Genomic DNA, 15,461 nt, shown 5'->3' with positions numbered 1-15,461 from the left:
CTATTGGATCACCCCACGACGACACCTCGAGCTTGTCGACCTCAAGTGGCCTCGCCAAATCGGCCGAGATGGAGCCTTGTCAACCTTAGGTGAGCTTGTCCCTCTCCTGTGGCTAGTGACTGGTCATCGTTGTGGTTGGCCACTAGCCAAAGAAATGAAAAAAAGAAAGAAAAATATAAAAATATGGATTAATATCCTGAAAAACTCCAAAGTGATACATTTACAACAAACTTACCATAGATTAATTTTTTGACCATGAAAAATCCCAAATTAGTACATCTATGACAAATTTACCCAAAATGACCACAAGTACATTTGAGACAATTTTACCCCAACCTAATATGTTCAAAGCCAAAAAATCAAAATAATACATCCGTATTTTTCGTTAAATTGAATTAATACCACAAAAATCACAAAAATTATATAACTGTGATAAGTAGAGTAAAATCTCAAACCGATACACCAGTCAACTGTCACATATAATCCAATTTAATAATTTGATAATAAAATTTAACAAAAACTAATAGAGGGTAAATTTATCACAAGTATACTAATTTGGGGTAAATTTATCAACAATATACCAGTTTTGGGTTTTTGGTTGTCACAAAATTAGTTTAATATAAATTTGTCACAATTGTACTAATTTGGAGTTTTTTAAGGTATCAATCCTAAAAATATAAAATAATTAACAATTTGAATTTTTGTAATGTTACATAAGAAAATCAAATTGAATATTTCATACTAAACTACGAAAATATTTTCTAATCATTTTTGGTTTTTAGCCAAAAATTAAAAAAAAAAATAAAACTTATCAATTTCCAAAAATGTCACATTTTTTGCAAAACAAATGGAGCCTAAATCATAATTCAATTGCCAAACTACCATAATCTCTATCTCTCATGCTGTGGCACTTAGACCCATCAAAATGGGTTATTGACCCAATTTTTTTTACTCATATTAGTGTTAAATATATCATAAATGTGCTAGTTATATTAGGTAAATGGGCCATAAATGGTTTAAACATAATATGGGTGTTAAATGGGTCACAAATGGGTTTACAACTTGTTTAGACTCAACCTATATTTATAACTCTATCTTTATTCTTGTCTTCTCTCAATCTTATGCTCGCTTACTTAGCATTTTCACCTTAATTTGGGTATGAGTTTTCATAGATTGAGTTAAATTTGGAAATATTTTATATGGGCGGGTATAACTAAATTTGCATTATATTGAAATGGGTTAAGACGGATTAAATGGGTTTACTTGAGTCGGATCATTTTCGACTAGACTCAACTCACCCATTTGAAGGGTCCAACGACACCATATATCAACGTATGGTCCTCTTTAGATCTTAATCTGAGCTGGTCACTGCCACCAATGGCGGCAACACCAAATATTGAACCAAGATCCAATGGAGACGTTTATAAATTGTGACTTAAGAGATCTAAAGGCATTGCCACTTGGTCCGATCTTCCACTAGCAACGATTAGGAACAAAGCCTTGCTCCCCTTCCGTACATGTGTGAGCGCACACATAGAGGCGTGATGGATGCAACTAGTACGTTACTAATTTTCATACTTGCTCAAAAAAAAAAAAAATCATAAACAAAATGCCTAAAATAGTGAAAATTGAGAAAGCTTGAACTCCCTAACCTTCTGCCCTTAGAGTAAATGATTGCATATCTATAGAGATGTCAATATGGCTACAAATCCAAATTTTTAACTCACTTTTGGTGGGCCAGGTTGCATATGAATTAGAGGTGACCAGTTTCAAGATGAGAGATTCCTAATTTGTAACCAAGAACTACCCACTAAGGACAAGTTTCCAAAAAAATTGGAAGCGCTCCACAATCACTACAAAATTGAACGTCTTGATGATCTTACGGCATGTCAAGGAGGAATGAAAGCATGCCATTTGTGCAAATGTCAAGAGGTTAGCATCCTACGAGAACATAGCAACTATGGTTGGAAATGCCGGCTACACAAAAATAAAATAGTACTCAAAGATGTCACCAACATCTTCTGTGATAATTTATACTTGAACTGTGTCAATACTACCAAAGCTCAGGTTAATGCAAGGCATCCTTCTCTGGTGACTCTATTCTTCGCACAAGGAGTTCATATTTGTTATGAGGTAGTGACTGGTTATTTATTTATATTACGAGCAATTCAGAGAAGTTGAGGATTTTATAATATGGACCTGAGAATGCTTTGTCCATTCTCCAAATGGTTTTTTTCTTTGAGCTGATTCCATGGCTCAATTTATGTCCAGTATTTTACACTTTCAGCTAGTTTTATGTTCCAAGTTTGGTGATTCATGTTGCTAATTGGCATATCAACAAGCAAGAGGAGAGGTGTATATATACCAGTATGATCTAAATGGACAATTCCATACTTAGAACAAAAAATCGGACCAGTATTCACCAATTCCAGTAAATTAGAATCGGAAATCAGACAAGTCCTCATGAGAACTACCGGTTCAATCCGATTCTATGCGATTAAGGCAGTTCCCGGTTCCTTTACACACCCCTAATATGAATTGCTTAAAATTTTATATAAAAAAAAATGTGTTTAAAATATCTATGCCCAACTCTATATAGGTTTTTGTGGGTATACATGGTGCCCATATTCAACCTATTGCACTACCAAGTCCAACCCACAATCCGTGAGGATGAAACTTAGTCGGGTGCAAGAAGAGACCCTCGACGAGGTCATCCTCAAAGCGATGGAGGTTCTGCAACCGGCTTTACCGTAGCAACAACAATAGGAAGGAACCGTTCATGTTCTTGACTCTAAGCTCGATGTCGAGAAGCGGCAACGCAAAGGGAACAAAGGTCAAAAGGGGAAGCTAAAATAAAGACAAGTCCACCGTTTGATCCAATTGTTGTAGCTTGTGCATCACCACCGTCCCCCTTCACTTCCAGACCTTTGTCATCACTCATCACTACCATTGCTCGTCCATTGATGCCTTCCCTTTGTTCTTGTTTTCATATGATAATGTAAGAGATAACGTAATTCTATAATGCGGAAAATACAAAACACAGAATCTTAGATCATCATGATTTTTATGATAAGAGGGATGAAGACATACCTTTATCTATAGTGATACCCTTGAAGATAATTGTTGTGGAAAACTGAAAAGATGAAGAAATCTAATTTCTCTCCCTCGATCCACTTTTCTTTAACATATTATGTCTAATGGAGGATTGAATATAATGTTCTTTTCACATCGTGAGCAAAGAGAGGATCAGACTCTTATTTATACATGTTATTAGGAGGTGTCTTCCATTAAAGCTCTTTTTAATTTCAATGAGAGTTGCCCCTCTTCGAAGAAGAATAGTAACTTCTCAATAAAGATTATACCATTTCATTAAAGTCATAACTTCTCATAGCCAATACATTTTTAGCATTAAATATTGATTAAATCATCAATTAATAATATTATGTGGGCCACACAATAATTCTTACATTCTCCCATTTGGCCCATATAACCTTACTTTCATGGTTTAATAAAGACTATAATGTGCACAATAACATAATAATAATATCTTTCTTAAATTGATTATCACATAATAATCACAATTAAGTAAAGAAAACAAATGCGAGTCATGGCAGCTGTTTGTCATTAATCGACATTGTCCCTTCCATATACTACAACATAACTCTCTACTTAACATGATCTATAAATGAGAAATACAGTAATGGTCCAACCATAATGTCTCCGTTAGAGACTATCCTGTTTAACATTCATCTATTTCCATAATATATACTGAATAGAAAATAGGAAATATCATAAACATATAAGTTAGCTCCAGTGTCAAATATATAAATTTAATGCAATTGTAATACAATTATTAATGACGTCTTATAATCCCCATCCTTTCAACATGTTCCTTAAATGTCTTAAGCAGCAATCCTTTTTGTTAAGGATTTGCTATCATAAGGTTGATGCTAATATGTTCAATTGACACTCTTTTTTTTTGAACTTCTTCTTTAACAGACAAGTATTTAATTTCCATATGCTTCATACCCTTAAAATACTTGTTGTTCTTTGAGAAGAAAATTACTGTGGAGTTATCACAATAATTTTTTAGCGGCCTAGCAATACTATCGACAATCACAAGCCTTGAAATAAAGTTTCGAAGTCATAATCCATGAATAGTGGCCTCAAAGCATGCCACAAATTCAGCCTCCATAGTAGATGTAACAATAATTGACTGCTTTGCACTTTTCCATGATATTGCTGCTAACCAAAACAAACAAGTAAGCGAATGTTAATTTTATGATATTAGCACATTCGGCTAAGTTTGAATTTGAATATCTAATTACCTTAAGATGATCAAATCTTTTATAAATGAGTATATGACTCTTTATTTCTTAAAAGTATTTGAAAACTTTCTTTGTAGTTTTCCAATGATCTAATTCAAGATCACTTTGATACACCTTTCAAAGATTCGACAACAAAACTAATGTATGGTCTAGTACAAGTTTGAGCATACACAAAGCTCCTAACAACATATGCATAAGGAATACTTTTTATTTGTTCTCATTTCAATTCACTTTTGAGACATTGCATAAGGCTAAATTTGTGATCATTCTGAATTGGAATTATTCATACTAAACATTTATCCATCTCTAAAATTTTCTTAATGTTGACTTTATAAGACAACCATAACAATCCTTGTGATCTATTACGATACATACGTTGTATCTCCCATATCCTTCATTTCAAAATTCTTAAAGAGAAACTTCTTAGATTCATGTAACAAACCAAGATCATTAGTAGGAAGCAAAATGTCATTAATATATAGGAATTAGAAAAATAAACTTGCTCCCACTGATTTTCATGTACATATAACAATCAATGATATTTTCCTTAAATCCATATGAAATTATGGTATCATTAAACTTAAGATACCATTGTCAGAAAGCTTGTTTAAGTTTATATATCGATTTCTTTAATTTACACAGTATGTATTCCTTTCCTTTAATTGAAAAGCACTTGGGTTGATCCATGTAAACTTCTTCTTCTAAATTCCCATTAAGAAAGAATGTTTTGACATCCATTTGTGTAACTTTAAATCACAATGAGCTACCAAATCCATAATAATTCTAAGTAAGTCTTTTTTAGAGACCGATAAAAATGTCTCATTATAGTCAATGCCTTCTTTCTTATTAAAACCTTTAGCAACAAATCTAGCTTTACACCTTTTGATATCGCCTTTTGAGTCGTGTTTGATCTTAAAAACCCATTTACACCCGATCTTTTACATCATTTAGACTATTTAACAAAGTCCTAGATTTGATTTTGATACATAAATTTTAACTCTTCTTTTATGTCATCAAACCATCAATTAGAATCTTCACATTCTATGACTTGAGAAAATTAACTTTGATCATTTCTAATTCCTAAATTAATTTATGACTCTTATAGATAAATCACATAATCATTGAAAATAGCCAATCTCCTTTCTTATTGAGATATTCTTTACTCTTTCTTGTGACTCAACTACTGTAGGTTCAATGTTGACATCTTCACTATGGAGTGTTTGATCATTAATTTGTTGTTGTTGGTTATTGTTGGGTTGAATTGTATTGGGAACAACAACATCATAAGTTTTTGGTATAGGAACTTCTACCTTTGCTTCTGAATGCATTCTTCCACTCTCATTGATGCCGTCATTTTCAATGAACTTAGCATTTCCTGATTCAACAATTTTTATACTATGATTAGAATAGTAAAATATATACCATTTTGATTTCTCTATATAACTATTGAAGTAACCATCGGTTGTCCTTAAATCCAATTTCTTTTCATGTGGATTGTAAATTCTTACTTCTATTAGACAATGCAAATATGTAGATATCGTAAACTGGGTTTTCTTCCCGTTTATAGCTCAAAGGAAGTCTTTGAAACTATCTTACTAGGAATCCTATTTACTAAATACAGAAGCTTTTAATGCATATATCCACAAAGATAAGGATAAAGATGAATAATTCATCATATTCTAACAATTTACATTAAAGTATGATTACACCTTTTCGTTATACCATTTTGTTATTGTGTATCCGACATTGCGTATTAAGCACAAATGCCATGTCTTTCAAGAATTTAGCAAATGGACTCGAACATTGTCCCGATTCATCATATTTTCATGATATTCACTACCTCTATCCAACTTTGCTATTTTCACATTTTATCTAATTACTTCTCAACCTCTTTAATATACGCATCAAATGTATTCACTGATTGAGATTTATCATGCAACAAAAAAAATATAATCATAACATGAAAAATTATCAATAAGTGTGATAAAATAGCTTTCTCCACCAAAAGATGGAATATCAAAAGGACCATATATATATCAATGTGTATAATTTCAAAAAATTATGCTTCTTGTGGCGCCTTTCTTAGTGTGTTTTATTTGTTTACCTTTAATACAATTAATATACACTCTAAGGTCAGTAAAATCCAAGTTTAGAAGAATTTCATTTTTCACTATTTTATTCTTAACTACTATGTGCATTCTTTCCTAAGATATATGACTCCAAATGTTTATGTCACAAGTAAGCAAAATTCTCATGGACTAAACCTCGCTTAGTACCAATATTATGATGCAAGGTCATTAATGTTTCAACAAAAGTATTATCTAGTTTAAACTTGTAGAAACCATCACATAAAGTTTTAGTTCTAATAAGATTATCATTCTTAAATAAACTAAAAGTTCCACAATCAAATTTATAAGAAAATTTCGCTACATCAAATCTTGACAAAGAAACTAAATTGCAGTAAAATTTGGATACATAAAAGGTTCAAAACAAATCCAAATAATACCTCGGATGTTTGTTAATGGAGCTGTCGTTCGCATCATAGCAGAACACTGAAGACCCATAAATGAGCCCACTCTCTGTGTTCTTACCAAATTATTTTTGTGTTATGCAGTATCTAGATGGTTGGGTCATATTCGCTGAGTATGCAAGGCCCAGGCCACCACCTGCCTCGCCTCCGAACAACGGGTTTCCTTCATACGGTCATCAATGAATTTTTTCTTTCCATTGCCGACACTTCCGCCATGCTAACAGCTGATCGGCCTTCGAGGGTGTAGTATCTCTGGCCAGAGTAACTTCTTATCGGCATGCAATTTTCTGATTGTTGGAGATCAGCCTTGTATGAGGGGGGGGGGAGGAACAAAATCACTGAAATGGAGGCAAACATTTTCCAAATCAACGAGTCTGTTGTCTGCTGAAGTTCTCATCTGCTCTGAGTCTCATGATCTTTTCTTGCATAAGAGCCCAAGAATCACCGCAAGGTTTTAGGATTACATGTATCCAAAAGAGTTTCATTGGCTGTACTTATGTGATCAATGCAAAGTTAAGTTCTTTTTCTTGCACTAGTTGTTGCAGCAAACTTTTTTTCTACGGGATAAGAGCTAATAAAGAAAAAGTTCTGCATGATCTTCAACTCGCCATTCCAAAGAATTGGTAGGATTTGCACCATTATGCTTTCTTTTATTAATAAAGTTCAACGAGAAAATGGTATAAGTAGTGGAGAACAAGAACGTAATAGGATAGTCGATTGGGGTGTCTTCGTACAAAGTTGTCATACAGCACCCACGAAAGATTAGTAGAAATTTCATGTGCATACTCCCAACCTTTTTACCTTCCCTCTCAGGATCTGCCAGGAGGCAAATCTATTGATTAGTCGAAACAGAAAGAAAGAAGAGGAGGAGGGAGGAAAATCTACCGACGGGAGAAGAAACTCTCTTCGGAGACGTCGCTGTTAGTGCAATGCATGTGGGCGCAATGTAGGAATGATGATCTGGCGCAAGTATCATCAGTCGCTATGCTGTTGTCACTGACTCGTGCTATGTGTGTGGCCTGAACTCGTACACTAGGAATATCAGTTTTGGAATATGCAGCGCGAGCAACACACCAATGGGCATTTGCTCTCTCACGCAAGCAACGAGAACACGCAGAAAAGAAACGAAGAGAAGCTCTCATTAAGATCGATAGCAACGTAACGCATGGATATTTTGGCTTCCTTCTCAACCGCGACAAATGCACGCAGTTTTGGGTAGCGGAAGAAGACGCTTCATGGCGTCTTCGTTTCTCGGCGGCTATGAATGTGCCTTTTCATCTATTCTGGTGACACGACTCGTCGTGCCATCAATTACGAAGGTGATCGCCAACAGATTCCGCGAGCACTGCTCCTCTTCCTGAAGTTGGATGATGAGGAACGAAGGGAAATTTCTAGAGGGAAAAGATGGGACGACGTGCGCTCCTGATTCTGGAAATTGTTGTGGTCTCGATCACGTCTGTGCGGACGTGTCGGGTCCATTTTTGGCTACGACCCTCGCGCTTGTAGCCAAAGAAAGAAGAGCTTGCGAATTCCTTAAAAGGTCACAGATGAACCCCGACCAGGCGAAGTTGATTGAAGTATCGAGAGATTTCAAGCTCAAGAACTAGAGAGCTTGCAAATTCCGCCTATTGCGTGCAAGAGTCCTTGGTCAGGACCGCCGTGTAGATCAAAGACTTGCGCTTAACCGACTCATGAGATTACAGGGCGTGTCGTGGAGTCGACGAATATGTGGTAACTGGGTCCTCTGTTCCTGTGTCCTTGGATTATTAGAAAATGAAAGAGTTTAACAAGTCAATGAATGCGAAATACGAGTGTGGCCGGTAGGATCAAAGTTTATATATTATCACATAAAATTAGTTTGTCAAGTTGATTTTAAGATTCAGCAGGGTCAGTAGAGCCACCCTCACTGAGGTCAAAACAGCCTCGCCAATTATAAGACCAAATTATTTAACCGGATTAGGGTTGTTGAGAAACACGTAATGAAAATGACTAGTTTTCTCATTTGCAAAATGACTTAGGTTGTGACGTAAGGGTTATTATTGTTGTATTACTTAATTTTTTCCATGAGTGACGTGACAAATTAGTCAATTAAATTAATTGACCAATCAGGCAATATCCTCGAGAATTGGATGCACGTTTGAATTCATTCCCGTGTGTTGCGCAAAAGCGTATTTTCTTTCCCTGGGGAAGAACACTCAAACGAAAAGAAGAAGAAGAAGCTCAAGATCCAGTGAATAGAGTCGCAACGTGTTTTCCATGTTTGAAAACCAAGTACGAATCGTAGTCAGAAAACGCAGGAATCGACTCACATGTTTGCCCCGACAAGATGTCCAAACTCCTACCCCAGTTTCGAACGATTTTAAGGGTTTTGTCTTCCTCCCGTGAGGAGTAAAGCTAAAAATTTTCTTCTCGTCCGGTGGGAAGCAGCGATTGCTGTCTTGGAGTTGGGAAAATTACCAAAAAAATCATAAATTTATTACAATTATGTAAATTCAATCCTAAATTTATTTTTAATCAATTAAGTCTAAACCTTATGATTATTCTGATTATTAGGTCCACCCATCCGCCACTACGGCCGGCACCGACGTGGCAGCCATTAGCTGGTGAGTTTTTTTAATAATATTTTTATTTTTTGAAATATTTTATTAATTTTATTAATTTGTTTCCCTTTTTTTCCCCTCCTCCCTCCTCCCTCCTCCTTCCTTTGGCTCCGACGACTGAGGGGTTGGCTGGTCGCCCGGACCGAGGTGATCCGGCAGCTTGCCTCGATCGGCGAGTGCCCCCAAGAACGATGTGGGCAAGCCCCGCCGGATCCGGTGAGGGCTCGCCTGGTTCTTGGGCGAGGCTAGCCCGCAGGGACGCGAGCAAGCCCCTTGCTAGATCCAGGTGAGGCCTGGGTGAGGTAAGCCCGCTAGATGCGACGACGGGGAGCTCGCCCGCCGATTCTTTGGGTGCGAGCTCGGCGGCTAGTGAGGCGAGCGCCACAAATCGCCTTAGCCTGGCTTGTCGCCAAAGCTAAAGGAAGGAGGTGGGGGGGAGGGAGGAGGAGAGGGAAAAAAAGGACAAAAAAAAAAATATTTAAAAAATTAATAAAATATTATTAAAAAAAGTTCGCGACCGGGTGCTACCACATCGGCGTCAATCGGCCAATTTTAACCGGATGGACTGATTGAGAATAATTGTAAAGGGTTTAGAACTCAATTGATCAAAAAATAAGTTAGGATTGAATTGATACAATTACTGATAGATTTAGGACTTTGGTAATTTTTCGATCAGTGTGGATTGGATTCTGGCATCTGTCTCAGCAAGACAGAGCTAAGCAAATTCGATGACTTCAAAGGGATAAATAATTGACCATGGCTTTCGAGCCATAAACGTGGCCTGCAATACCACACACATTTTATATGCCCCCTTCACATGGACATAATATTCGGACAAGACAAATGCACTATTATGTCATGCGGAAAACGACGCAAGGATCGCGTATAACGCCCGTCGCTTATCTTCAACTGAATCTTATTTAACTTCGACTGTTTTTTCTTGAGGGGGAGTGGTGCAAATTTTGTATGTAACACGCCAATCCCAAATTTCTCTTTTGTTTTCGAGGTCAACGGTGAGCCAACATCCATTTTGAGAAATTGAGCGAGTGAATCCTCTTCTTTTCCTTCATAGATTTTCTTGGGAAAATTACTCCAAAAAAGTCCTAAATATATATCGTATGTGTCGATTTAGTTCTAAATATTCTAATTTGATCAATTTAGTCTTAAATCTTTTGATAATTTATCGTTGAGTCATTCTAGTTAATTTCGGCCGGATATTATTGATGTGGATATTGATCATCTCATATATACTACCAACACAAACGTGAAAATTTCTTTATATTTTGAATTTTTTCATTATGGTCGTGTGACTTGCCATGGCTAAGCGAGGCCATGATACCTTCATGTCCTTGCCCTTGACTAGTGGGACTGTGATGCCAAATTTAGGTGAGGCCCTTGTTGGCGTTGAAGGTCCTAGGTGAGCTACAATTCACTGACTGCAAGTGCCAGCACAAAGCCCTCACCTTTCGTAGCTACAAGCGAGGGGCTTATGGGTCATCGCTGGTCAAAAACGAAAGGATAAAAAAAAAAAACAAAAAAATTATCAAAAGATTTAATATTAAATTGGCTAAATTAAAAATGTTATAAACTGAATTGATATAAGCATGATAGATTTATGATTTTTTTTGCTATATATATATATATATATATATACATATATTTTTAGCTGTATTCTTCAAAGCAAACGCAAGAAGATATGGAAGTACTCTCTCTCTCACATAGCAAGTCTAGGAATTAAATTCCCCAACAAAGTCCACCTAAGGATGCGATTATTTAAATTCTTTGGTTTTTTTTTTTTTGATATAATGTTCATATGTATAGATTTCTCAATTTAGTCAACTATCAATTCAATAAACATTTATTTTCTGTGTGGTTAGTTCAACTACACACTTTCCGAATTGATAAAAGAGTTAATATCCTGAAAAATCCTAAAACTAGTACACAAATAAATTTACTTTAAACTAATCTTTTAACTACCAAAAATCTAAACTGATACCTTTGATAAATTTACCCCAAATTGATATATTGTGATAAATTTACCCTCTATTAGTTTCCATTAAATTTTACTATCAAATTATTAAGTTAAATGACACGTGACAATTGATTGGTATAATAATTTGAGATTTTACCCTCCATTTGTCACAATTTACAATTTTTGTGATTTTTTTGTGGTATTAATCTAATTTAACACGGGGTATATTTATTACAAATCTATTACTTTGAATTTTTTACGGTCGAATAAATTAGTTTGCGGTAAATTTATCATAAATATACCAATTTAGAGTTTTTTTTATAGTCGTCGAGGTAAATTTGTCATTTGGTGTCTTGGTTTAGGTTTTTAAACGATAAAAAATGTTTTTGATAAATTTGTCACACGCGTCATCTTGGCCATGATTTTTCAGGATATTAAACCTTAATAAAATGGGTGGTGAAAATTTGACGGCTGCAATTTACTTAAGAGCTTCTAAAAATGAGGCTTAAGGCCTTCATGAGCTTACTTAGGCCATGGACCGTGATGGCGATGAGTCACCACAATGCGAAGATAATAAATAATAATGGGCCTCACAAAAAAGATGACGCTGTATAGGGCTATTATTGTTCACTAGACATACTGGTGAGCCACATTGATTAGAGAAATTGATAAAATATTGCAACGTCATATTCCGGACAATCCAAAATTGGAGTTGGTACTTAGTTGTTTTTTTAAAAAAATATTACATAAGTGATTCGATAAAACTTTTGCACCAAATGAGTGTTGTATGAAACTTTGGCATATCTAGTGTCCTCATGTCAAAAAACTTGACTAAAGATGAAAGTGAAGTTTTATGAGAAAAAAAAGTAATCATATTTTCTTATTTATGAACCCGTAACAAAGAAAAAGTTGGCAATTTCTTTAAAAAGGTGGCCAATTAAGAAAACAAAAGAAAATATCAATAAGTAACTCAATAGACAAGTTGGAAAAAAAAAATGAATGTTGATAAGTAACTCAAATGAAAATTAATATTCTAAAGTAGTTTATAATTCAATTCGATAAAAGTTGGTAAACCATTCTAATTTAGGTTAGCAATTTCATGTAAAAGTTGACCTATTTGAAGTTTTGGCACACTATGCAAATAAAAGCAAGTAGATTAGAACAAAAATCATTAATTTGCAAATCATCATAAAATGGATAATTTTATAAACGTTTCGATAAGTTATGGAAAGTTACCTACAAAAACAGTCACGCATCATTTTCTGTACAAACTAGTTTTTTTTTTACACTTTGAACTTATTGAAATTTTCGTGCAAAAAAAAAAGACTTATTGAAATTTACAGGCACCAAAAAAATCCATATTTTACATGAATCAATAGAGTTCTGCAAGACAATGTGATGGATTATGGCCAACACATCAAGGATCATACCATACAATAAAAGCTCCGACAACATTAATATCTGCCCCTTTTTTCTCATTTTGCCGGATTTATCTCAAACTTATTATTGCCAAGTGAGAATACATAGAGCAAAGAAATGAAGAATCCAGTTTAACCACGGAGTAGGTTAAATTTTTTTTATGTATTCTTCGATGCAAATAAATAAATCTTGACATGAAAGTGTAAGGGGGAAAATTGTTCAGAAAGCCCTAAATCTATTGTATAGCGGTTAATTTCGACATAAAATTTTTAACTGTGTGAATTTTGTCCCGAAATTTTTAACAATTGGCTAATTTAGTTCTTAACTTATCAATTATACCAATTTAGTTCTAAATCCTTAGACGATTTGTCAATTTAGTCTTAAACCTTCGATAATTTACGGCCAAAATTTCCTAACTTGACTAAATTGATAAATTAAAAGTTTTGGATTAAATTGGCATAATTAAAGATTTATGACTAAATTGACAATCATCAAAAGGTTTAGCAGTAAATTGGCACAATTGAAATGTTTAGAACCGCCATATAATAGGGTTTAGAATATTTTGACAAAGTGGTTGGAATTATTGAAATATTACAATTACATGATATGCTAGACTTCTGAAATTAGCAACACCATACCCATATGCATCTCTTTAATTATGAGCCTTATTGAGCACATCAATATGAAAGTACATACTAGTAATGATATTTTCCTCATACATCCGGGAAAAAGTAGGGTTTCAAAGGCATAATCAATAGACTATTGATTTACAATGACCAAATTGGTGTGATAACATTTGGTCCAAACTTTACATCGGCAAGGATTGACGAAGAGCAATGCCACATAATCTTTGAGCTTGGTTTTAGAATGGGTGTAATTATCTCCATCACTATATAACACGTCTATCACCCGCATGAGAAATTGAGCATTCGTGTGAGAACCGACATTGGGACTGCGTTGGACGAAGAAACTCTTCATTGGTGTCCTTCCATGCATCAATGACTCCTTTTAGGAGTTCCTCCCGGCTTCTTGCTCCGAGACGCCATGGTATTTCATGAGCAACTCCACCGCAGATACTACATGCCCCCTCTTTTTGCTCAAACTGTATGTCAAACAACATTGGTGTAATTAGATTAAGCGGTGGTGGGATCTAAATTTTATTAGAATGATGGAAGATAATTATGTCTTTATTATACCTCGTGAGAGGAAACATCATCCATGAGCCTACAGATGGTTTGTGTAGCCTTCACGCTCTTGCAATCACTAACCGACCATTTAAGAACATGTTCTGTGACCACATCGCCCATTCCTACAAGTGATGTAGTCGCTAACATTCCCATAGCCAGTCGTTATTAGTTGAAGTGGCATGTACTCTTCCGGTGTTGGTATATAGTTGGTATGGAACCATTTGGCTTCCGAGAAAGTATGCTTTACTAGCTTCTTCATCTAAGAAATTAAACATGCACAAGAATATTAGATTTCTAACTAAGATTGCCTTCGATGCATGTAAAGTTTATCGATGATGCTTACAACTTCTTTGCGAGATAAGGCGGTACGATCTTCCTTTGCGGCCAATTGATTCCCAATATATTCATAGATGGAGAAACTCCTTGAAATAAGTTTGCATATACTCCGGTAATCCATCCATGGCATCAACATCCCACCTGAATTTAAGTTCTAGAAAGTGACACTTAACTCTATACAAAGTTGATCAAATTCAAAAATTTGAGAAAGAGTTTTGTGATTCCGTACTTTTGGATTACTTCATTGAGGAGTGCAAGTTCTTCCACTTTGTGCCATAGACATCGTAGATATCGTCCATAATGGAAGTGAGGGAGATCACTTTGGTGAGTATCTCTCTGGCCATGGCAAATTCCGGCTCGAAATATATTCCGTGGTCCATGAACAACTCCACAATCCTGTCTCTAGCGAATGGGAACTTTCTTTGAACATCTATATTCTTCCACCACCTATGATTAAATGAACATGAGCATAACTAAAAGTACTTTAGCCCAACAAATTCGATAGCTATACTCCTTTTTTTCACTTGTAAAGGACTTTGACAAGCACTATTCAAAAAGGTAAATTGAAGATAGATGAGTTAATCTTTGGAAAACACAACAAGAAAAAACGATAGTTCGGGCATTGCTAAAACATAATTGATAGTTGGGTCATTTTAAAAACATAGTGTAGAAGCTAATTTTTTGATCATATAGTTAAATGGTGTTACCGAACCTAGTAATCTTGCCAAGTTCCTTCGGTGTTGCTCTTGCGGCAAGTTGAAATCTAGTTTGGCCAAGGTAAGCAAAACTTCATCATGTGAAGGCTCTTCTTGGTAGAGTGGAATATAGCGGCTCGCCTCGAGCCTTGGCAATCCCTTGCGAAGTGGCTGCTTTAGAGCATGACTCACTTGTTTTGCAAGACTAGTGCTCACTTTGCTTTTATTGCTCGATTCAAGGTGAGTTGTAGCAAAAGGAAGTGCTTAGTCCAAGATTGAATCGCCATGACACCTTAAATGGCAAGCTTCATATAGGCTCAACAATCCACGCACATCGCTTGAGCGACTCTGAGAAGTTCCCTTTGCTATCTTTGAATTTGTCAAAGACCCCGTG

The sequence above is a fragment of the Eucalyptus grandis genome, chromosome 11 (assembly GCF_016545825.1).
Source record: "Eucalyptus grandis isolate ANBG69807.140 chromosome 11, ASM1654582v1, whole genome shotgun sequence".
Classification (NCBI taxonomy): Eukaryota; Viridiplantae; Streptophyta; class Magnoliopsida; order Myrtales; family Myrtaceae; genus Eucalyptus; species Eucalyptus grandis.
This window is presented reverse-complemented; position numbering follows the sequence as displayed.